The sequence below is a fragment of the Pseudopipra pipra genome, chromosome 6, assembly GCF_036250125.1.
Source record: "Pseudopipra pipra isolate bDixPip1 chromosome 6, bDixPip1.hap1, whole genome shotgun sequence".
Classification (NCBI taxonomy): domain Eukaryota; kingdom Metazoa; phylum Chordata; class Aves; order Passeriformes; family Pipridae; genus Pseudopipra; species Pseudopipra pipra.
This window is the reverse complement of record NC_087554.1, coordinates 14,769,866-14,793,748: the sequence shown is the minus strand read 5'-3', so window position 1 is coordinate 14,793,748 and position 23,883 is coordinate 14,769,866. Positions and strand designations below refer to the sequence as shown.

Genomic DNA, 23,883 nt, shown 5'->3' with positions numbered 1-23,883 from the left:
GAAGCATTCAGGTCTACTGCTCTTAAACTCAGAGGAGTCCAGGAGTCCAGCCTGACTAGTAGGCTGCTCAGAGAGTGCCTGTCAACGTACAGCACTGCGTTGCAAAGACAGAGTGGGTCCTGTTCTCCCCAGCTTGGCAGAGTTTAGACCTGCACCCTAATGTAGAATATGAAGCAACTTATAGTGCTTAACGGCACCCTTTTATTGTTGTTATTTTTTAAGGTGCAGGCTTCCATCACAGTCAACCTGGCGAGTCACTCTGTCCAGGATCAGTAGAAATACAGCTCTTGCACCATGCTTGATTTGTTAACAGCACTAGGAGAGGTTATGTGAGAAAGCCAGGTATGTGCCTGCTAGGCACACGTGCCACCACAGGGAGCAGGAAGATGTTGTGTGACCATCAAAACTATGCTTAGCAGCCAGGAGCACTGTCCTGCAGCATTCCTGCTAAGGCACACTCACAGCTGAAACACCCAAGCTGTGGCACTGGGGAGTTGGGTTACACAGGGAAGCAAGCTGACTCTTTGTAGCTGAGCATCTGCTGAGCATAGCACAGCACAAGCAAGGACAGAGTTGCCTGGGGGCTACCTTTGGCTTGCTTCTGTGGAGGTAATGTTTGCTGAGGGTGTTGGAGTGTGCATCTAGTTCTCCTGAAAGGAGAGAGAGGGTGTGTTGATAACCATCTTGCTTAGATGAAATGCTTGGGATAGTGTACATATACCTGGCAAATAAAATGAAGCTTTCACCAGAGAGTTGTGAATTAAATCAACCAACTTGAAGTCCACACTGCAGAGGGATGGTTGCTGTACCACAATGCTAAGGTATAAAACCTTTTTTTTGTTGTTATTGGTGTTGGTTATTTGGCTTCAAATGAGTGATTCAGGTAGGTTATGGACATTGAAATTAACCACTGTTATTAAATAGTTGGGGGGAAATGAGTGTCAGCCTCCAGCTTCTAGCAGCCTTCTGTTCCTGTGCTATCCAACTGTACATGGCTTACAGGCGTACCACCAGCTACAGCATTGCCTTGAGCAAGGCTTGAACGCATCCTGGTATTGCTGGGGGTCACAGGGATGAATGCCTTGGGAAAGGTAGAGGCTGAAATGGTCTAAGACAAATATTAACATGGCTATTTGCCATTTAGTTAAAGATGATGGGCAGAGGAAGAAATACATCTGAGTGGAGATGATGAATACTATCTTCTTTGCTCTACTACCAAAGGGGGACGTGCTGTGCTTTGCTTTTGCTTTCTATCAGTCCCATCAGTGTAAGAAGGAAAGTAGCTGGGAAATCTGAACTGGGAGTGCACAAGTAGCATCCAAGTCGTGTCTCCACCAAGTGTCGCTAGTGTGGTTTGTATCCCATGTCTGCAGCATACACCTACTCTGCTTTTCCTGTGTGCAGTGTGTAAGTGCTGTGCAGCAGTGGGTTTGTCTCCAGTGAGTGTTATGTGTTTTAGGATGTGTGGGGAGGATGTGTTTTGTGTCTCATGTGTTGTGCACACAGGACATGCACAGTGGTTACTGTCTCACAGCTCCAGCGTGAGCAGCTTGTGCAGTGCAAGAAGCAGTACCCCTGGGTGCCACTGAGGTTGCCCCCACAGCTGCCCTCCAGCCTGCTCCAACACTGTATCCCCCTCCTGCCTAGCATGGGTCTTGTCATGGCCAGCTGCAGCTGTCTGGGGATGGAGTGCCCTGTTGGGGTGCCAGCCAGTCTGGCTGCTGTGCAACAGGATTCTGCCGGCAGCCCTGATGGTGTTTAAGACTGGAAGGGTTTTGTGTGTCCCACTTCCCCTCACAGCAAAGCCCTGGCTCTGTGTGAGCTGAAGCCCTGTCAAGGGAGGTGGTGGTCTAACACTACCTCCGTGCACAGAAGCAGGTTTCTGTGACTGCAAGATCCACCCTAACAGACACAGTCCTGAAGGTGAAGGTGCAGGCACAGCAGATGGCTCTCATGCAAGCACCTCCACTGCAGCAGGAATGATGCTGAGGGTGCTGGAACATGTCCAGCTGAGGTGGGGCAGAACTGAAGCTCTTGGAGCCAAGTCTTCTGCTCTTCATCCTAAAGGAAGCATATCTGCAAAAACTTAAATCCAAAGCAATGTTAATTATTAGAGACATTTCTCACTGGAACAATCTGGCTTTGTAACTCTCTGTCTAAGGGAGGTGCCAGTCTGCTTAACCAGCTGGGGGAGAAGTCCTGCAAGCATTTACACTAGTCAGTGAGCCAAAAATTCAATGGGACTTGGGCTCTGGATCTGCTTTTGACTGTTTACCTTGTGTTCAGTTGCCCCAAACACAGAGGAACAGTGCAGGGAGGCATTAAGGTCTTGTTTTCAGCCCACTCACTTTATATTTCCAAATCTTGATTTATGCCACTTCATCAAACTGGACCACAGTTTTTCTCTGGTTTTGCATTTTAACTCACCTGAAAGAAAACCATATATACCTCATATCATGCTGAGTGTTAGAAGTATTTATTTTTTTGTTTAAAAAGTATCTCTTTCAATTTGTTATTAGCAATGTGTATTTAAAATACACTTTAATAACAAAGAAATGGAACAGGGGCAAGGGATGCTTTACATACCTCACAGCAAGACAAAGGACATGGTAACAATTTCCTTCAAAGGTCTTACACTGTTTCACCAACCACCAGAAAAGGCTGATTTTGGCTCCTAGGCACGTGCAGAGAGGATTTCTATAGCAAAATTTCTTGCAGAGGGCCTGTGGGCTCAGATGCTGCCTGAAACAAGCATCACACATTAGAAAAGCTGCAAAGATTTGACCCAACAGCTGCTGCATCTTCTGCAGGGATTTAAAGCACTGGAGCCCTTTCGTAACCTGGCAGGAAAGTCAGGCATTTATTTTTTTAACATGTGCACAAATGATATATAGAAAGAGAGGTATTTATGTATACACACACAGAGCCACATGTGAGTATGTATATATTTACATATTTGTATGTATATGAGTAGATAGACAGATGAAGATGGACATATACTTGACTAAAAAAGACACTTGGAGTGGCCAATTAACAACCAAGCACTTCATTATCTAGTTCAGCACTGGACTGAAATCCTGTGCACCTCACAGGCTCAGCTAGTAAATTAAAATGCAACCTCTTCTTCTGTAGCCTGTGTGACACATGGCATGAGTGTGCAGCCTAAGGACCAGCAGCAGCTAACCTGCTACTGAGGACCAGTGACCCATTTCCATCTCAGTGGCTGAAACTGTGCCTAATATCTTTTTAAAGCCCCCATGGTGGGGAACAAAATGAGGTTGAGAGGGAAGAGACAGCAAGAGTGGGGAAAGCTGCTTTTTTGGAGATATGGTGGTTCCTGGTGTCAAACAAGACGTTACCAGTCCCTGCTCTGGGGTGAGGATTCCAGCTCCGTTACCTTTGAGGAGATGGCTTTTGCCACTCAGCTGAATCCTGGGTCAATGGCTCATCATTTCTTCCTGTGGTTTGTCCCATTCCAATGTCTTCCTTCCCCGTGCCCAGTCCTCGGTACTCAGGTCCTGTTTGAGACTCAAGCATTAGGTCAGCTACTTCATTTGTTGTTGCAGTGCATTCAGCGCCTACTGAAACTGCCACAGCCTTTTATACATAAAATAGATATAATATTTCTAGAGAAATGATAATATATTATATATATTGGTATGTGTAGATATACCAAATATACATAAAAGATATAAAAGATCTTTTATAAAAGATCTGTAAAAAGACATCTGGCTGACCATCCAATACTGCCCCAACACCTGTGTCACCCACAAATGGGTGCAGAAACATATCACCCAAACCAAGGCAACTGAAAAACCAGGCGCCAACAGTCAGTGTATGGTCACGCACCCACAGTGAGTGTATGCACACCGTGGCTATGCTTGTTAGCCTGTTTCTTGGAAGTGAAAGTATAGGGTAAGTTACCCCACAACATATGCTTTTTTCATGAGAGGAAAGCATTTACAAAATTTACAAGACAGTTCTATAGCTGTAATAGGAGCTTGTACTGTACATGCTTCTTATGGCGCCTCGTTACTGGGCTCATGCTATAGAGACCTCACTGTTATCTGCAGAAAACTTGGTCTCACTGGGCATTTTCTGCACCACGCTTTGCATTCCTCCTCTTTTCCCCAACCATCCTTCCCCAACAAAGGCTCTTTTTTCAGGAGAATTAAGGCGCAAATCATCATATCTGTTCCAAGGGCAGAGTGCGTTGGTCTTACTCTGTGAGGAGTACTGGCATTCATGGGGCTCCAACAGCTGGATCTGAGCATTTCCTTTAATTGAACAGGTTTGCAGTCTCTCTGTGCTGAAGCAATTCTCCACATCACACAAGCCTGCATACCAGAATAAAATGAAAATTTAAGAGCGCTGGCTAACAAGACCGAGAAGCTCATTGTTTAAACAAGAGGCTGATTGTCTGGGTACTCAAGTGCCCCATTCCTCCAACATTAAACCCACACGAGGGACAGCAGCCTAATCCACAGCTTGCCGCCAGGTGGTATAGAAATTAATCTTCCACTTACCCGGGCTATTAGTTGCGGTATTCATAAAGGTTTGCAACCCAACGAGGCAAGTGACTAAAATTTTCTCCTTGTCATAGAGGGTCATGGCAACGTAGTGATATAAAATATCAGCCTGTCCCCTGTGGTGAGGAAAGTGTGAATGATGTGCATGGGGAGGGGGGGGCAGGCGGGTGGGGAGAATGGCACCCCAGCACCTTCTGGTTCAACATGTGCAGCCCCAGGCTCTCTAACTGCACAGTGAATATGTTAGGGAATAGGGGATGGACTGGGAAAACCCAGGCTCACCAAGAACCTGAGCACAGGCCAGCATATCATGCAGGGCTGAGCAAGTTTGGTGTTTATGAAGAAAGGAAATAAATACTGATTTTTCTCACATTTTAGCAACATCAAAACTCCCATTTCTAGTCTGACAGGCCTCCTGCGAGTGCTGGATACACAACAGAGTGACCCTCATTAGGTCTCCCAAAAGCTCAGGACATGTTTTGGATCTGCTTGCCAGGACATTTAACTCGTCTTCCTAACAGGGTATTAGCAGAACAGAAGAGGAAGAGAAATCTAGTCCTTTATTAGTCCGCTGCTCCCTTAAAGTCCAGGGAGGAAAGGGAAAATACTCAGCAGCAAGCAGGTGATCAAAACAGGGACCACATAAACAGAAACATTTGGAAGGGTACAGCCTCGCGAATGTTCAGCATGATTGCTTCCAGTTTTCATCTCCTCACATTTCACTGCAGACGTAATTCGTCGCAAAGCACTGCCAAAACTTTTCACAACACCAAGGGACATAGAGTTTGATACAGATAATAATATTTACAAATATTACAAATTTTCCCCCCATACTTTCCTGGTGTTTTCCCAAAAGCTTGCAATCCCATCTGGCTACAGGTTATCTTTCTGCCCTCTTAATGACTTGCCTAGCCTCAGGAGCTCACAGTTGTGCCACAGGGAGATGGCAGCCTCTTCCTTTGCATATGCGGGGCTGACATATCTTGCTGTGCAAATGGAAAAGCAAACAGTCAGGGCCAAGCGCAAGTCAGTCCCTCACCATGTGTTTGTGCATGACTCTGACTTGGTGCCCAGGTATGTCTTCAGGTCATCCCAGGTTATGCCCCAAGCTGGAGAAACATTTTGCAAAACACAACAGCTTTTAACAAACAGTGACACCACAGTCCCCCTTTGCTACATATATTCCTCCTGTCTGTGTCCTCACATGGCAGCAATTTAACAGTTTATGCACCAACTTCTTCCACATCTTCTGTCAAATTTCCAGCTATATCAAATTTTTATTTTTCCAGGGTTTGATTAAGTTAAAGGTCTAAATTTTTGCCAGATAAAAGTAGAACTGAACAAATCTGAAAGGCTTTAATGCAGGGTTGTTTGTTGTTTGTTTTTTTTATGGATCCCATGAATAGCAGCAGAGCTAATTCAGAGCTTGGACTTAGAGGAATTTGAATCCAAATTATTTTAGTTCCTCTTTTGGCTTGCTTTATAAAACATACAGCCAGTAATTCCACAGCCTCTCTCAAACTCCTTTCTATAAATAACAATTTACCATTGAAAAGAAATGTAAAGGGTCAGAGCTATGCTCAGAGATTCACATATCACTCACAAAAGGAGCAAGTTGGACACAGGCTGAAAAGTAAATTTCCCAGAATGGGAAGAACTGAAGAAATAAGATATTTAATTCCTTCTGGTTCCTCATCTTTACTTAATCTGGTATTAATCCCACCAGCAAGCACTGCTGCACAGTGAGTCCCGAGACAACCTCACACCTGGCAAAGAGCAGAAGCAAGTCTGCAGTCCCACCACTAACCCCCATTCTTAGTTGCCAGTGGATCAAGCCTTTGGTAACTCCTTGAATCACTCTCTGCACTGATGTGACCTCACCTTGAGTGCTGTGTGCAGTTTTGAGCATCGCAATATAAAAAAGGCACTAAGCTTTTAGAGAGTGTCCAGAGAAGGGCCATAAGGATGGTGAAGGGTCTGGAGAAGAAGCCTTATGAGAAGCAGCTGAGGACATTCAGTTTTGTCAGCCCGGAGAAGAGGAGACTGAGGGGAGACCTCACTGTGGTCTTCAAGGGGAAATGGAGGGGAAGGTACTGATCTCTTCACTCTCATTACCAGTGATAGGACTAGAGTTTCCTCTAGAAATGGCATGAAGCTGAGTCAGGGGAGGTTTAGATTCGATATCAGGAAAAGGTTCTTCACTTAGAGGATGGTTGGGCACTGGAACAAGCTCCCCGGAGAAGTGGTCACAGACCAAGCCTGTCTGAGTTCAAGAAGCATTTGGGTAACAGACCCTAATACTGTTTCCATTTGAGAAGGTACAAATATTTCTCTTATATAGCTTACTGAAACTTGCGGCTGTAACATCACTGCAATCTGTTTTCTCCTGGAAAAGTTTGTTACTCAGTGTGAGAAAACCATTTTGTTTAATACTAAACTTTCAATTAAAGCATATTTGTATTTTATAAGCACTGAGAAGTTAAATAAGTTGTCTCTCTATATATCATATCTCTATATATCATAAATATAAAAAAATTACAGCTGGGTCCATTGTCTGGTAAAAAAATAAAAAAGCCATCTCTGCTACTTGATTTGTCTTGAAACACATAACTGAGTTGCTTTTCCCACTCATAGTCTGCTATTCTTTATACATAAAGCCTACTTTCTAGGAGCACTTAAAATATTTGTACATGTCTACCACAGTCCTAGATTTAGCCATGTGCTACTCTGAGCAGATGGAAATTAGGGTGGAAGCGTGTGGTTTACAGGAGTGACAGTCTTTATGGAAAAAAACCCAAAAAAACAACTCACACCAAAATTAGCCACTCATGGGCTTTGTGCAGTCATTGCTATTGAATACAACTGGGCAGAGGAATATTTGCTTTACACATGCAGCATTTTTCACACTGTGGTTAAGACACAGCCCCACGACTGCTGCAGGCACCACAACCTCAGAGAAATACTTTGAGCCAAATTCTGTTCTTTTAGAAATCCCCTTCCACAGCTGTGAAACTTTTGTGGCCATCTGTTCTGCACAAACCCAGCATCGTTTGCTGAGTACTCCACCTCAGCAACCTGGAAATCCCAGCCTGGTGAGCATCTCCCCTCTTGCACCCTGTTATCATCCACTGAGAGCCATTATGACATTTTTTTCTTTCAACCTTACACAGCTCTCACTTTCACATTGGCCCTTCTGGCCCCATCTTCTAAAATATGTCTTAGAAAATGGAAGTTCCCATCCATACACACTTGGTCCACACATAGTGAATTCAGTGGGAGCTCTTGGCAGAGGACCACCCTGCCTCCAAATCAGGGCCTCCTCTCATCTCTAAACCAATTTTGAAAATGCAACAGCACCTGCCAAGCAAGGACAAATCATTAAAACATCTCAAATTGTCACTGTTCCCCTTTTGTTCAAAGGAAACAAGGAACACTAGATGGCCCACAACCCAACAGCTATCCAAAGACAGAAGGTCATCTGCCACTAATCCACTACAGACTCTGTAACACATCATACAGGGACCAAGGGCATTAGGGCCCCATGAGACAAAGTCTGGGAGCACTGATGAGCAAGTCCATCTATCTCCCCACAGCTCAGCTCCCAGTCTGTAACACAGGGCTCTTCCCTTGGGATGGATATTCCGATATTACACTTACAGGCTGCAAGATCATAAGAAACAAACAAAAATACATTTTTTTTTAAGACTAGTGATTCCTTCTTCCAATCGTTCTCCATTATAGAATATTCTTTATGTCCTTCGTCAGTCTTGTACTTGGTTACAGATGGAAAATATTAGCTCTGGTTTACAAAACATGGCCCCGTTTCCTGTAACACAGCACAGGTTGGACAAATCTGTCATTTGAGTAGTGTGTCTATTCTGTGGCCAATTCTGTAATCTACAAGCAATGTGATCCTAAACAAGGAATCTCATGTTAGCAGCCAAGATTGGAAAATCCCTGTTTAGTGTGATTGCTGCCAAAACCATCTCACTTGCTAAGGACAAGCTAATTTTCAATCTGCAGTTTGGGAGCTGTTGGTCTTACTCTTCAGTTCTTTTTTTGTTTGGTTGGTTTTTTGTTTTGTTTCACTTGTTTTTTTTAAGAAATAAAACATGCCCCATTTTCTAAGATGACACAAACAAACACCTGATTTATAAATGTACAAAATGGATTTAGAAGAGTTTAGGATATATGAAAACATATTCCACTCCCTATTTATTAAAAAAATATTCTGTTTTTGAACACAATTTGAACAAATGACTTCTTGCAAATCTGAAGAGTTGTAATTCAGAACAAAGAGCAACAAGACTGTTGTGTACAAATAAGAGGAGAAGAGCAAGGAAACAAAGAAAAAAGTGTTATATCACAGAGATAAGACAGATCAAGGATGATCTAGATACAGCTTTAAATGAGAACTTGACCTCAGTTTTGATCATCTCATATCCCCACTGCTATTATTTATATCGCCTTGATCCATCTTGCAAACTAAGATGGAAGTAAAGCTCAAGAAATTTAATATATCCAGGTTGGCAGACACAGAAATGAAAGGCAGAAAAAGCTACATAAATTATTAATTATAAGTTTTTCAGGTTGCAGATGCTTCCAGCTGATAAAAAAAAGAAATGCAGTGCCAATATTTAAAAGTAGAGCTCAGAGAAATTACTCAAAAGAATTACATTTAAGTATTTAGTGTTTTTGAAGAAATCTTGAAGGAAAGGAGAGAGGAGCTTGATTAGACAAAGGAGAAGGCAAGCGTATAATATGCACCAACTCCAAAACAGTGTGATCTTTCTTACACTCTATCACTAGAGGAGTCCTCAGAAGACATGGAGGAGTATTCGTGTCACTACACAAGTGTCAACAGTATCTCCTTCAGTTGCTATGTTTCAACTCAGTATTAAAGAAAGGAGAATTTCATTTTGAAATATGTGCAGGGAGAGGTCACAGAAAACAATCTTGAGCCAGACCTGGCCTCATTTGGTATCACATGTACATTTTCCAGGGTTTGAATTCTTCTGCCTTTGCTCTTCTAAATGCTCCTTCTGTAGTTTCCTACATGAAGAGAGTCCTTCTGTTTAAAGAAATTTGGGATGGCAGGTTGTGGGGTTTTCTTTCTTTTTTTTTTTTTTTTTTTTTAAAGTTAGATATTACTAATGTTAATTTTTCTTCCCTTTTCACTTCTTGTAAAAATTTAAATTCATACACATTACAGCATTTCACACTTTGCCAGCCTACTGAGCTCAGGGGTTGATGGCTTATCTTAGTACATGGGTGGTAAAATAGGAGGAGGAGGTTGCACTGTCAGAGCAATCAATGTCTGGAGCAGTTTCTCGTGGAGAGATGTATGAGCAAGACTCAAGGCTCTAAGGTTGAGCTTGGTAAAGTTAGGAGGACTGTCCTATGTTTCCTATGACAGAGATTTTTATGGGACAGGAACCATGATTTTCCACGTGTTACTGACATGGCATCCTCTAAGCATTACAATCCATGTGCTGTTGTCAATGTCTGCCTGGCAGGTTTGTACTTTGCCATCTGCAAAATGAAGGGTCAACTTCGTCCTGCCCAATTTGATAATGCAACCCACACAAAAAATTTCAATTTTAATTCCCCAAGCTGCCTCAGCTCATGAGGTTTTTATCTCCTATCCAGCACACTTAGTTACACTGAAGAAATCCCTCTTAGAAAGAATACACTGCAAGCGTTGGACTCAGTTATGTGATTATCCAGCACTTCTCTGCATCTCTGGCCCTTCATCTGTGTGGCACAGTCTGGTCCAGACCAACTCCCACTGGGAAACACCAGCGCTGAAAGCCTCAGGGAAATTTCTATGGCCTCCTAAAGAGCATCTCTCATTCTCTCATCCCATGCATCATCTCTAGCAGAGTGCAGAAGCTAATAATATCCCTCTGCTTCTGTTATATAGCATTTCCTCCTCTTTAACTTTTACGGGTTGCATTACCAGCTGCTCCTTTGCCTCTGCCACATAACCAAGTGTCAAAAGAAGGCATAAATCAGTTTATGGTATTCATGAAATGGAGAAATTGGTGCTTTCTTTCCTTCAGAAGGACTAGAATTTCAAATGCAGCTTCTAAATATACTTTAAGATTAAATTATTTTAGTTAGTATTTAAAAGATTTTTTAAGAGACAATGCAAATCCAGCTTTTCTTGGAGAAGGCATATACTGAGGTTTCCTCAAGAAAGTCACAGCTACTGGTTGGCACAAGAGGGACAAAGCCACAGATCCCAACGAGGGACACACTTGGCCATGACAGCCAAAACCCTTCCCTGCTGCTGTTGTACTCTTGAAAACATCCTTGTTGGAGAGCTGGAGCTAAAGAGTAGGTTGGCCACAGGTATACTGGACCAAAATCCCAAGTCAAAGTCTCCATGTGTCTCACCCTGTCCATCCCCTGTATACCAATTCCCTACTTTTTTTTTACCAGAGACAAAAAGCCTCAATACAAGACTACCATCAGGGAAATGAGTTATTCCAAACAACTCTCTTGTGGTTTGCTATAACTTTTTCCTTCAATTGATATTTCTAATAAAACACAAAGTATCAATATTAGTATTTATTGCTTCCAAATATAAATACAGAAATTGTACATTAAAAGTGAACCACGTATTTGATTATGAATGTATATTTGATTTATTCTTATCAAATTGACAAAAAGCTGTTCTCTTAGTATTTATGTTAAAATACTTTGTCAAGATAGTTTCCTGAAATATTTTCTCAGCAACAGTGATTAGATTTCAAGCATTAGATGGAAATAATGAATGATTGACCAAGGGGAAACAAAATAGAGTTAAATATTTTTTTTTAATTCAGGAACTAATTTAGAACAACTGAAATTTAAGCTGCTTGCATTCATCTAGGAAATACTAACAGGAGTAACTATTTGCTCTCTACTAGCACCCCGTCTTTAGTTTCACATGAATGATAATCCAGGCTGCTTTTGCCTTAGGAGCCAGGAGTTATGTTTCCCACTGACCTTCTACAGAGCCTTCCAAAAATAAGGAACCAGGAGAGGGATGGCACCAAGCGCCCATGGAGTGCTGACGGCTCTTCCTGCTTTGCATCAGAGATGCTTTCATATTCTTAAATGCTTTTCCAGTGTTTCTCTACAAAGATGACCATGAAAACACTAACTAATGAAAGTCAAATGCTTTTCATTTTTTTCTGTTAAACAATTCAAATCCTTTTATCTTCTAAAGAAATAATTTTATTATATTCCAAAAACTCTCAGGAGTGACATTTGAAACTATCAGCTAAGAGTCTTCTTTTTAGGTATTCACTTTTTAAGGTGCACATAAATATTTTTCAATGTCACAAGTAAAATTTTAATGACATTCATGGAACACACAGCTGTAAAAATGAAGTGATTGATACACTGCAGTCTTCTCCTCCCTTTGAAGAAAGAGAGAGTAGGCACCTACACAGCAAGGCCAGGACAAAATGACCTAATATTTAATATAAAAACTTGTGTGATATCCCCTCTTCTAGAGTTCCTTTCATATAGAAGATAAGTAGGAATACAGAAAAATTGTTCCCTTTTAAGATGACTTTTAACTCCATACTATTTGTTTTCAATTCTCAACCAAAAGACCAAATGGCACTGTACTTTTTTTTTAGTTTAAAAAAACCCAAGCAAAACCACACAATTCCCTGCTACCATTCTTGAAAAGCAAAAGCCTTTCACAAGGAATAATATGATAAATTCATCTTTGCAAGTGTCACTTGCTCATAAAGGTATTCTGTATTTAATTTTGGGAAATGAAAAGATGTGTCAGAAAATCTTAATTAGTAGATTTGCCATTTATCAGACATTCTGCTTTACTACCTTTGTTTTCACTCCTGCAAATGCTTTTTGCTAAGGCACAATAGACTTCTTTTCATTAGGAAATATTAATTGTTTTAATTGTTTGGAATTTCATACTCTGTGCAGGTGTGAAAGGCTCCAGTGACTATTCCTTCAAGTGGTGTACATTTCAGTGGTAAAACACCACTAATTATCCAGGCATAAATTACATTTTTCCCTTATTTTTAAAAAAAAAACAAAACAAACCCCAAAGACACACAGACCCTCACCCAGTCCTGCAGGGGTTTTATGTATTGCTGCCATTTTTGTATAGTAAATTCCATATTCTTATTTCCACAAAAACAATTTCACTACCAATTTTATTCAGATAGCTGCTGCTTTAAGATATTTTCAGATTACAGACCCATTCCACCCAACAATGAATTTAAATAACATAACCATTAAGAGCATGAAAACAAGGCATTAAGAAGTCACAGCTCAGCTATAGCACAGCAATCTGTTGAAAACTCAGTGAACACAAGGTTACTCAAACCTCCTTTTTTTAGTGCCTTGTTAAACTGCACTTATGTCTTACCCTACAGACTCACACAATAAAGTCATGAACAATGGTGAAATCATCCCCACTGTCGACTGGCTTGGCACAACAGATGAGCTACCTAAAAGAAACCCTGTCTGGAAGAAGGGATGCACATTGCCATCCCAAATGGGGGGACATTTTTACCCTGCTCCCATCACAAAATTCCTAGAGCTGAATTTACATTATTACTGTTGGATTTTCCTGCAAAGGTGCACATGAATTTACAGCTGATGAACTAATCATTTATTCTTCTTGGTAAAAAAAACTATTGTTCTGAGTACTGAAGGTCTAAATGACACCCAAAGGTACAGGACTTTAGATGGTAGTGTGGGGGAGCTTTGCCAAGAGCCCCAGAGGAGCTGCAAACTGAACAAGAGCAGAAGATGTCTTTGCACTGACATGCCACAAAGAGGAGAGCTGACAAAAAAAATAATTCTCTAGGGCTCACTTGAACATTGTCTCTGTTCACCAGTTGCAAATGGAGATATCAGAGTTTCCTTTATTAATATCATGATGCTACTAGATGGCATCAGATATTTACTATTGCTATACGACTCTCTTGGGTGCTCATGAGCAAAAAGAATCAGATGAGCGTGATCTACAGCACTTTTTATCCACACTCTCCTCCCACCTCCAAATTGTGAATATAGAATATTGTAAAGATGTAGGGGCTAAAGCTGATTTTATATATAATATGCTATATAACATAGCCAGTCTCCACCCTTGTCACCTACTCCAAAGAAAATGTTTGAAACTCTTTATTTTACAGAGGAATTGAAATTAAAAAAATTTCAATTTTCTTCCTCAAATACCCAAATATTTTGGGTAACTGAAGGCATTGTTTGGATGTGTAGGAATCAGAAAAGCTAAGGCAGAGATCGAACAGGACTTGCCAGGGGATGTGAAGAATAACAAAAAGGGATTTTATAAGTACATAGGTCCAAAAAGGAAGGCCAAGGAGAGTGTACAGGATGAATATGAGAAGAGACATGGAGAAGGCTGAGGTTCTCAACGAATTCCATGTTTCAGTCTTCACTGGCAGTCAGGCTGCCCATATCCCTCAAGTCCCTCAACCTCCAGGTGGGGTTGGGGGAGCAGAGTCTCTCCCTCTGTAAACAAAGAGCGGGTTTGAGATGACCTGATGAAACAGAATAACCTCAAGTCTATGGGACCAGATGAGATGCATCCTGGGGTCCTGAGGGATTGGCTGATGTTGTTGCCAAGCCACTCTCCATCGTATTTGAAAAGTCATGGTGGTCAGACTTACCCAGTGACCGAAAAAAGGGAAATACCACTCCTATTTCTAAAAAGGGGAGAAAGGAAGACCCTGTGAAATACAGACCAGTGAGCCTCATCTCTGACCTGGGAAGATCGTGGAACAGATCCTCGTGGAAGCAATGCTAAGACACATGCAAGGCAAGGAGATGATCTGAGACAGACAGCATGGCTACAGTAAGGGCAAATTGTGCCTGACAGTCTGGTGGCTTTCTGTGATGGAGCTGACAAAGGAAGACAGACTGATGACATCTACCTAGATTTCTGTAATGTCTTTTATAGAGTCCCAACATGACATCCTTATCTCCAAATTGGAGACAGATGGATTTCATGGATAGACTATTCAGTGGATAAGGAATTGTCTGGATGGAAGCAACTGGAGAGTTGTGATCAATGGCTCTATGTCCAGGTGGAGGACGGTGAAAAGTGGTGTTCCTCACGTCTCTGTCTTGAGACCATTGTTCTTCAATATCTTCATCAGTGACAAAGACAGTGAGATCAAGTGCACCCTCAGCAAGTTTGAAAATGACCTGAAGCTGGGCAGTGCAGTGTCACAGCAGAAGGAAGGGATGCCACCCGGAGGACCTGGACAAACTTGAGAAGTGAGCCCACAAGAACCTGGTGAAGTTCAACAAGGCAAAGTGCAAGGTGCTGTACCTCTATCAACTTATGTGAGCTACTAATATACAAGTTTTTTCAATAAAAGCATATATGCTAAACATCAATTTCCTATGAATTGTACCAAGAGGTGTTGATTACACACAAGGCAAATGGTACAAGCCTGGGTAAGCAACAGAGACTCCACTAGGAAAAAAGGATGGTATTACAAAGATGACAAGAGAGGTCTGAATGCTTGCTAATTCATTTACAAGCACATGCATAGATTCATATTATGGATAAATTTGCATTTAAGTCACTACTTAGTGATTTACTTTCTTACCTCACATTTATGATGATTTTACAAAAAATCTTCCTGTTCTTCTGAGGAAAAAAAATAAATCAAAGGCTATTTTGGTTCAAATTATTTTCAAAATATTTTGGCAAAGCAATTTTTCTGCATTTGCCCGAGACTTGTTGGGCACTGGGGTTGTATCAATTCAAGTCTGTTACCCAGATGTGGAAAGTATTGGTACCAAGAAGTTGCATACAAACACCAGTGTGTGTAAAAGTATTTTAAGTTGATGAAAAAAAACATCAGTTCAAAATTAAAACTAACAACATATTTAATTTAATTTTCTTTCTAAAATAAATCTGACCACACAATATCAGGGCATGCAAGAATGCAGCTTCAGAAGAACCTTAATACATGCAGAGGATTTCTGCATGAAGAGTCACTGACAGTGTGAGAAGGATAATTTCATGTGTACATTGTCTCCACAGGTCAGTGAAGTATTTGGCCTTGATATCATGAAGACAACAGAGCTTGATTCACAGTGGCAGCATCTTGTAAACAATGAAGTCCATGTATGTGGACAATGTCAAGAAATTATAATTTTTATTTGTATTCTTATGTAAGCAATCATCTCTAACTTCCTAAAAACAAAGCCTGTTTCCTAACAGGTTGCAGAGGGGGGACCTTTTGCCCCACTCTGCACTGCTTCTGTGACAGTGTTTGATGAGAAGATATTCTTAAGTTTAAAAAAAGTGAACAACAAGTTTCTGTCAATTCATTAATGTTACTTGTGCTACCTAACAGGACTCAATGAAAATCTTATCTAAAAAAAGTTACATAGTTTTTATTAGGTATGTAGAGTTAACAGAAGCACAGCTCCTATATACCCACTAGGAATGATTCCATCAACGTAAGTCACCTTTTCAATCTCCCAAGATTGTTGCAATAAACTGAGCTTCCACCACAATCTTATGCTTTCACAGAATTACACCATCTTATATCTCCCCATTACAGGATTACAAAAACAATTGCCAGTAGCAACATTATTAAAATAAAAGGTCACTCTTTTGCATAAAAAGGTGTAGCACATAAGGAAACTCTGCAATTACAGTGTGGATCCAGATCAGATTTTCCTCCAGGTCTCCTCAGACCCTTCACACAACCACCACACTGGGCCAAACCCTGCCCTGCACCACGAGCCATGTATCCAGCACACTGGTCCTGGGGCTGGGGGACCCCGCAAGCTGCAAGCCATCACGAGCTGTCAACAGTCTCCACAAATCTCACAGACATCTGTGGCTTATCAAGCCAGCAGCATTTTTCCTACATTAATCTCCACTAGGCTTGCCCCAGCTTTCATTTCAAAAGACTTGGCATGGTATCTTCAAAAAAAAAAAAAAAAAATTAAAAAAATTGCTCGATTTCTTGAGATGCAGCTGGTTAGGAGGACCGCCTTTGAAATCTGAGCACGTCGCAGAGACGTCGACATGCTCACTGCAGGCAGCTTGCAGCACAGGGGACAGCACTAATGACTGCAAAAGGCTTTTAGATGCTGCCTGTGGGCGAGCCCTGCCCTTCCTTTGGGGGAGTTTGGGGAGAGCTTTAAGTGGCTGTTGTGCTGGGGGCTCATTTGGATACAGTGCACTTGTGTTGAACACCCTTCACCAGCCATCAGTTCTCCCAGCAGCTCTCAAAATCCAGCTGGAAGGGTTGCAGCACCCTCCCACTGGTCACCAGCAATGTTGGTATACTTGTTCTCCAATGCTGGCTTTGCAGACTGTGGTTGAATTAAGGCAGCAGCCTTCACTGGTGATGTGATGAAAGCCCAGGAAACTGTTCCAGCACCGTGGACCCCTCACCCCACTGGTCATCCCGTGTCCCACAGCCCTGGCCACAACATGGTTCCCATGCCCCCAACTGCACCTGATGCTCAGGGACATCCCAGCCTCTGCAAACAGGCTCTTGAGGACACATCTTCTCCTCACTGCCCTGGAGGTGCTCCTTGTTCCTTTACATGTCAGCTCATGTTACACCACATTTTAAAAGGCAAAGACACTTCACTGCACCACTCTTACTAGAAACTAAAGTTCATCTTTGCTCAACAGAAATTAATCACCAGAGGTTAATCTCCTGTTAGAACCAGACAGCGCCAACCACAGGCTTTTCTCAGAGCTCTCATGAAACAGTTTCTGTTAGATCCAAAACATCTCAATAGAGAGAGCAAGTATGTCCTACTCTTTTCTTGCCTTTTTTTTTTTTTCCAAATAACCTGAAGGAGCTCTTATTACCTTTTCATAAAAATCTTAGGGTGTAAGCAGGAATTACACTCATTTTCTTTGCATGGTCAAGAAATATTAGCACAACAAAAGACTAGCCACCAGTGTCTCAGTTTACCTGGCACCTTTCAATGTCCCTATTGAGTGCAGGTGGGGCAAGTAGACTGGTGTCCTTATGGGTCAGAAAGCACAGGAGGAGGGATGGCTGTGCTCCACACAGACGGAAGAAAAAGGACTAATGGTGTTTACAGTTACAGTCCATTTTCAGCTCCAGCTGTCTCAAAGCAGAGTGACATAAAACACATAGGTTCATTATATTTCACAAGAGGATATCCATATCCTTTCATATTACATTAAAAATGTCAAAATATCTTTCTGTCCAGAGTGTGCATTCCAGGAAAAGGTCAGAGCAGCATTTTCAATGTTGAGCACGTGGTGCTCATCACTAGACCAACTCCTCCCTGCCACGAGCATCTCAAACTGAGTTATCAATTCAGATATCCTTCCCTCTACAGCAGAGGGATGATTTTAAAACCAGACAGTGGGTGTATATTTATGTATACACACACACACAAGAGTACCATTTCATTTGAATCAAGGTACATTAAAAATTTAAGGCAAACTTTAGATCCATCTGAACACAATCTTCTCTGATCAAGAGAATGTTAAAAATTTAATTTCTAATTTCTCCAGAAATTCAAGTAAGCAAGTACATTGTTAATATTTTCAAGAAAAGAACCAGTAGCTCACTTATCTCTTTATAGTGGTCTACACATGTACTGTGAAAGATTTATTGCATCATGGATTTGATCCCTCTATGGGCCATTCACTTAAAAGTTAGATTCTATGATCCTTATGGGTCCCTTCCAACCCAGAATATTCTGTGATTCTGTGACTTTAACGCTGAAGTAGCTTGGAAACAGCTTTAAGTATCACTGTCCAATGGCTCCATTAAATGCGTGGGACACCAAGATGCTCGTGGCTTCATGTAGGCAGGAAGAATTGTGACTAACAAATGGACTAACTTAAGGTGTCTTTTTATACAAAACTTTAGAGCCAATTCATCCTGGTCCTGAAGTAGCTGAAGATTTATAGCTCACTTCCTGCCTGAAGACAGGGTTGTAGTTAGGAGTTGTTGGAGTCCCATCAACTTTGACACAGGAATTTGTCACATTCAGAGACAGGAATTTAATAAAAAGCGAGTTTTATTAAGAGGACTGCCAGAAACACTCAAACCAGTATGTCAGGGAAACTCTGGTCTTGCCTTTAACTCGTCAGCAGCAGTCACAAAATATAACTCTGCACCAATTATCTGATGATTAATCTGAAAACAAATCTTCCCACTAGCCACGTTTCTTTAAAAATTAGATTTTTATGTAACTAATGTGATAAGTACTCAAAAAAAAGGAACCTCAGCCCTCTGCACTGAGTTTAGAGTGTCCAGTCACTTCTGGGTGACATTTCCAAAGGAGAAGAGAGCCTTGGGACACTGTGATGAGCACTACAGGGATCACAGAATCACAGATACATTTAGTTTGGAAAATACCTCTGAGATCATTAAGTCCAATCTTAGGCTGATCACCACTTCGTCAACTAGACCATGGCACTAAGTGCCACACCAGTCATTTCTTGAATACCTCCAGGGATGGTGACCCCACTATCTCCCTGGGCAGCCCATTCCAATGCCAGACAACCTTTCAGTGAAGAAATTCCTCCTGATGTCCAGGATCTTGCATTATTCTCCCAGTTCCATAATGCAAACCCAAGTTTTCAAATCTGATGATAACTCTTAAATTCCATTTTCAGCCATAGGAAAGAAAATAAATTTTTCTAAATTAAAGAATCCTTTCCCTCAGCAAAATCAATAGTTCCCCGCTGATAAACCCCAACAGACAGCTTATTCTTAGAGACAAATTTGAAAGAATGACACCAAACAATAAGCTCAGCCTTTTCACTCTACTTTAATATTGCTCTTTCTCTGAGCTATTGTAAATCTTTATAGAGTTATGGAGACACCTATCTCCATATCCAGACTACCAGCTTTTATAAATTGAAATAACACCACTGAGGTCACCTTTACAATTCCAGGACCAAACCTACGAACCATCAATTGCTTCTTCTCACTATATCTTTAAAGGAAGTTGTGAACATCAAAGAACATGTATAATGAAAAGTGAAATGCAACTCCATAGGAAGACACTTGCCTGCCAACCGTGTCCTGGGGGTCATCCGGCACAGCATCGCCAGCTGGTCGAGGGAGTGGATTGTCCTACTCTGCTCTGCACTGTGGCGGCCTCACCTTGAATACTGAGTGCAGTTTTGGGCACTGCAATATAAGAAAGATATTAAGCTATTAGAGAGTGTCCAAAGGAGGGCAACAAAGATGGTGAAGGGCCTTAAGGGGAAGCTGTATGAGGAGCGGCTGAGGTCACTTGGTCTGTTCAGGGGACTGAGGGGAGTCCTCACTGTGGTTACAACTTCCTCGTGAGGGGAAGAGGGAGGTAGGCACTGATCTCTTCTCTATAGTGATCAGATGAACCCAAGGGAATGGCCTGAAGTTGTGTCGGAGGCAGTTTAGGCTGGATATTAGAAAGGAGTTCTTCACCCAGGGTGGCTGGGCACTGGAACAGGCTCCCCAGGGAAGTGGTCACAGCACTAAGGCTGACAGAGTTCAGGAAGCTTTTGGATGATACTCTCAGGCACATGGTGTGACTCTTGGGGATGGTCCTGTGCAGGGATAAGAGTTGGACTCGATGATCCTTTTGGGTCCCTTCCAACTCAGCATAGTCTGTGATTCTGTGTGATTCTGTGACTGCTCTTAACTCACAGATATTTTTCTTATTTTTTACCTTTCCCCTACGCTACCTCATCTTAACCTATTTCTTTATCTCAAGCACTGTTATTCCTAATCTTTTGGTCTGCTAGAGACTAGACTTCCATTTTTTTCTGATACCCATGCATGTCCAGCCATAGTGGTCCATCAACTGCTTGCCGTGAACTGGACTCATTTCTATTTTTTATTTTAAATAGTCTTACCCATTCTAAGAGGGGACATTGCTTCTCTTGTTCTCGTTGCAATAAGATTTTGTATACTTATGTATATCAAGTACATATTTGGATGACATGTTAGTTACATTTTATTTCATCAGACCCTCTTGAAACTTGAGAATTTCAAACTGAAATTGTATGGAGTGCTCAGGATTTGAAAGCCTTCCCACTTAATAGACGGTTTTCTCTCCTGACTCAGGAAGCTGACTACATCCTTGTCAGCTTTCCTTGGCTCTGGGTTTGCCTGCCACCAACTAAACTATAGAAAAACAAAATACGTTTCCTTTTCATCTCCTCTGTTCTCAGGCCTGTTTTAGGTCATGTTTTAGTAGCCCTTGTTCATAGTAGCTTTTGCATACAAATCTGTAGGGTTGTTAAGCTGTTAGGTTCATGCTTCCCCCAGGCTTAAAGTCAACTGAAAACAGTTTCGGGCGTAATACAAGTGTTTGCTTTTGTAGCAGTAGCTTACAGCACTCCTTGCTGTATTAAACAATGCTTTCCAGCCCTATTGCACTCTCAGTACTCAGAGCACGTTACTGACATCATTGCCTGATGTCACCAAACAACCCCACCTGTACAAAACCAATAGTTACAATTTTCTTTAATTGTCCCAGGCTCTTTAAAGCTTCTTTGCTCTTCTTATCAGTCTTCAGAGAACCACAGAATGGTGTGGGTTGGAAGGGACCTTTAAGATCATTTCATTGCAACACCCTTGCCATGGGCAGGGACACCTTCCACTAGATCGGGTTGCTCAGAAACCCATCCAACCTGGCCTTGAACTCTGCCAGGGATGGGGCATCCACAGGTTCACTGGGCAAGCTGTTCCAGTGCCTCACCACCCTCACAGTAGAGAACTTCTTTCTAATTTCTTTCTAATATCTTATCTAACCTACTCTCTTTCAGTTTAAAGCCATTACCCCTGGTCCTGTCACTACAGTCTCAAGTCTACAACTTTTCTCTCAGCTTTTTCTTGTCATATCTCCTACGTGTCCCATCTTTTTTTATTACAGCTTTTAATTAATTAAAAGCAGTGAAGAAAAGTTTTATTGTTAGCTGTTTCCCACCCCAAATAGCGTTCTTTCCCCACATCATATTGAAAGAGACAGGGTATACCCAACACCACCAAGAACAGTGTAGGTCAACTTCAAAGCAGGTTCCTATTGACACACTAATTCCCTGTCACCTCAGAGATTTCACGTGCCAATTTCTTCAATAATTAGGCTCTGCAAGCCAAGAGGTGAAGTTATTATTTTAATATTAGCCTTCCTTTTATCTTTGAAAAAGAGCATTTGTTTTGGCACTATCAAGACAAACCTTAATAAACTGACTGGCAAACAGTATGTTTAGCAATGAAAATGATACCCGGACAGGGATTATAATGTAAGCAATAAGAGGGAATAGAGAGATTTAGGAAAGGATGTGATTTATAATGACTTTAAGAAGGATAAGCTTCTACATCTGTGATTGCTTGATTCTATAATATTTTAATTGATTATCAGAGCTAAGAGGTTTATTTTTTCATGTGAATAAAAGCTGTTTTACTTCAACTTTCGTTTGCATTTATTTTACAGCCTATATTAACATGGATATTTTTTCATAAATTTTGGCTCCATCATGTTGAACTCATTCCATAGGCTTAGAAACCTAAATTAGCTTGGGCTAGGGAAGGGAGTCGGGAAAGCTTGTGGTTACACCTGTTCCTCTGCACAGTAGTGGAGGGGGTTTTCGGGATTTTAGATGAAAAACAGTATCACTGTGCACTGACTCATCCTCCTTTTCTTTACTCTCTGCTGACAGGTCTTCTAGCAACTACCACTCTCTCTTTCGGGCTGTTTTTCAGCCATGTTCGCAAATTCCACAAAAACCCAAACAGTTCAGGGAGGCACCTGAAGCCATCCAGTGTACATTTTTTGCACCTCACTGAAGGCAGTAGGTCCTAAACTGGAAACTCATCCTCCAAGCCTTTTCTGAAACAAGGTAGGGTTGGTTGTGATTTATTTCTCTATAAAATAATTATTCTCCTGCCAACTCAAAATTCAGAGAAGACTTTAGGTGTTAGTAAACATATACAGGTTTTTTAAACATGTACAGAAATGCACAGTGCTTCTCAGGGTTGTTCTCATACAGTGGTTTTAACTCATATTTATGAGAAAAGCTTGGATTTGGCAATATTTTCATGAAAATTATTTATAAAATATATTGTTCATAATTATTTGCAAATAGGATTCAAGGGTGAGGAGAGAGCACACCCTGATTTGTACCTACTCCCCTCAGCAACTTGCATGGAATGGCTGGATGTTCCTGTACTGGAGCTGTACATTTACAAAATAAACACATATACATGAGGGGGAGATGTCTGCACCTGCTTTTTATTCAGCACAGATCAGGCCCCCAGCAATATCTAAGGCAGGCGACTAACATGTGCCACCTGAACTGCACCTAAAAATGCTTTTTCTCTCCACTGACCACAAGCTTGCTTAGATGCAGTTTGCAGGTATCTAGCATTAGGCAAGATAAATGTCATACTGTCATCTAAGTCAATTACAAAGCTTAAGAACCCACAATTTTTTAATTAGATAATCCAAGCTAAGTTCAGAATTAAAGATATTTCTTTCCTAACTGCACATTTTTCTGAGCTCTGTCGTTAACCAAAAAGCCAAAGCAATGATGAGCAGCAGCTACTGGACATGGCCAGAGGGCTGTTCAGCTGCAATCCTTTGCTGGGCAGTCAGCAATGTGAATATTAAGCACCTGTTTCTGAGGCTTTCAAGAAAATTTTTAGCTTTTGTACAATCCCCCAGCCTCCTTCAGCGTTTGGGGGTGGAGGCAATAAATCCGTACAGTTACGCTTGTACTCTTTGATCTTTAAGGTCTTTTCCAATCTAAATGACTCCATGATTGTATGAAGTTTTTGGGTTCCTGAAGGTACCAGTGATGACTTGATGAAACAAGTCCCAGGACAGCCCCTGGAAAAGGGGCAGAAGCAGGTGAAAGCTCAATGGTCTTAAGTAAAAATACTAGAAGAAACCATTTATGTATTTTCTGTCACCCATCTGAAAAAAACCAAAAAACAACTCTGTCAGCAGTGGCTTTTAAATTTAAACAGTGATGACATTTTGAAGACCTGACATTTAAAAGCTCTTATTTCCTTTTTTAAAAATGCAATTATTCATAGCACTGCATTTGCATGAAAATCAGGTCATATTACATTATTCCTGTGCACTTTCTAGTTGGTTTTTCCAACGAGGATTTTAAAAAATTTTTTATTCTCTTACAAGATTTCAATAACTTTTCAGTGTAGTTTCTCAATAGAAAGCCCTGGAAGCCAAGAACTTTAGGTAAAATCTACCTTTGATTCAAGTACCTATGTAAGAATGGATCCATTTTGGGAAAAAAAATAACATAAGAATCAATGTCTACATGTAGATGGTAAACTTCTTCTAAGCAGTGAGCAATGCAGATATC

General features: G+C 41.3%; 1 long non-coding RNA gene across 1 annotated transcript; it reads left to right on the top strand.

Moving 5' to 3' along the window:
- The first annotated feature begins 2,713 nt into the window (after positions 1–2,713).
- On the top strand, positions 2,714–21,965 carry LOC135415574 (uncharacterized). Its single transcript, XR_010431186.1, has 2 exons — positions 2,714–14,850; positions 15,583–21,965. It is a non-coding gene; the product is annotated as an uncharacterized LOC135415574 (long non-coding RNA).
- The last annotated feature ends 1,918 nt before the right edge of the window (positions 21,966–23,883 follow it).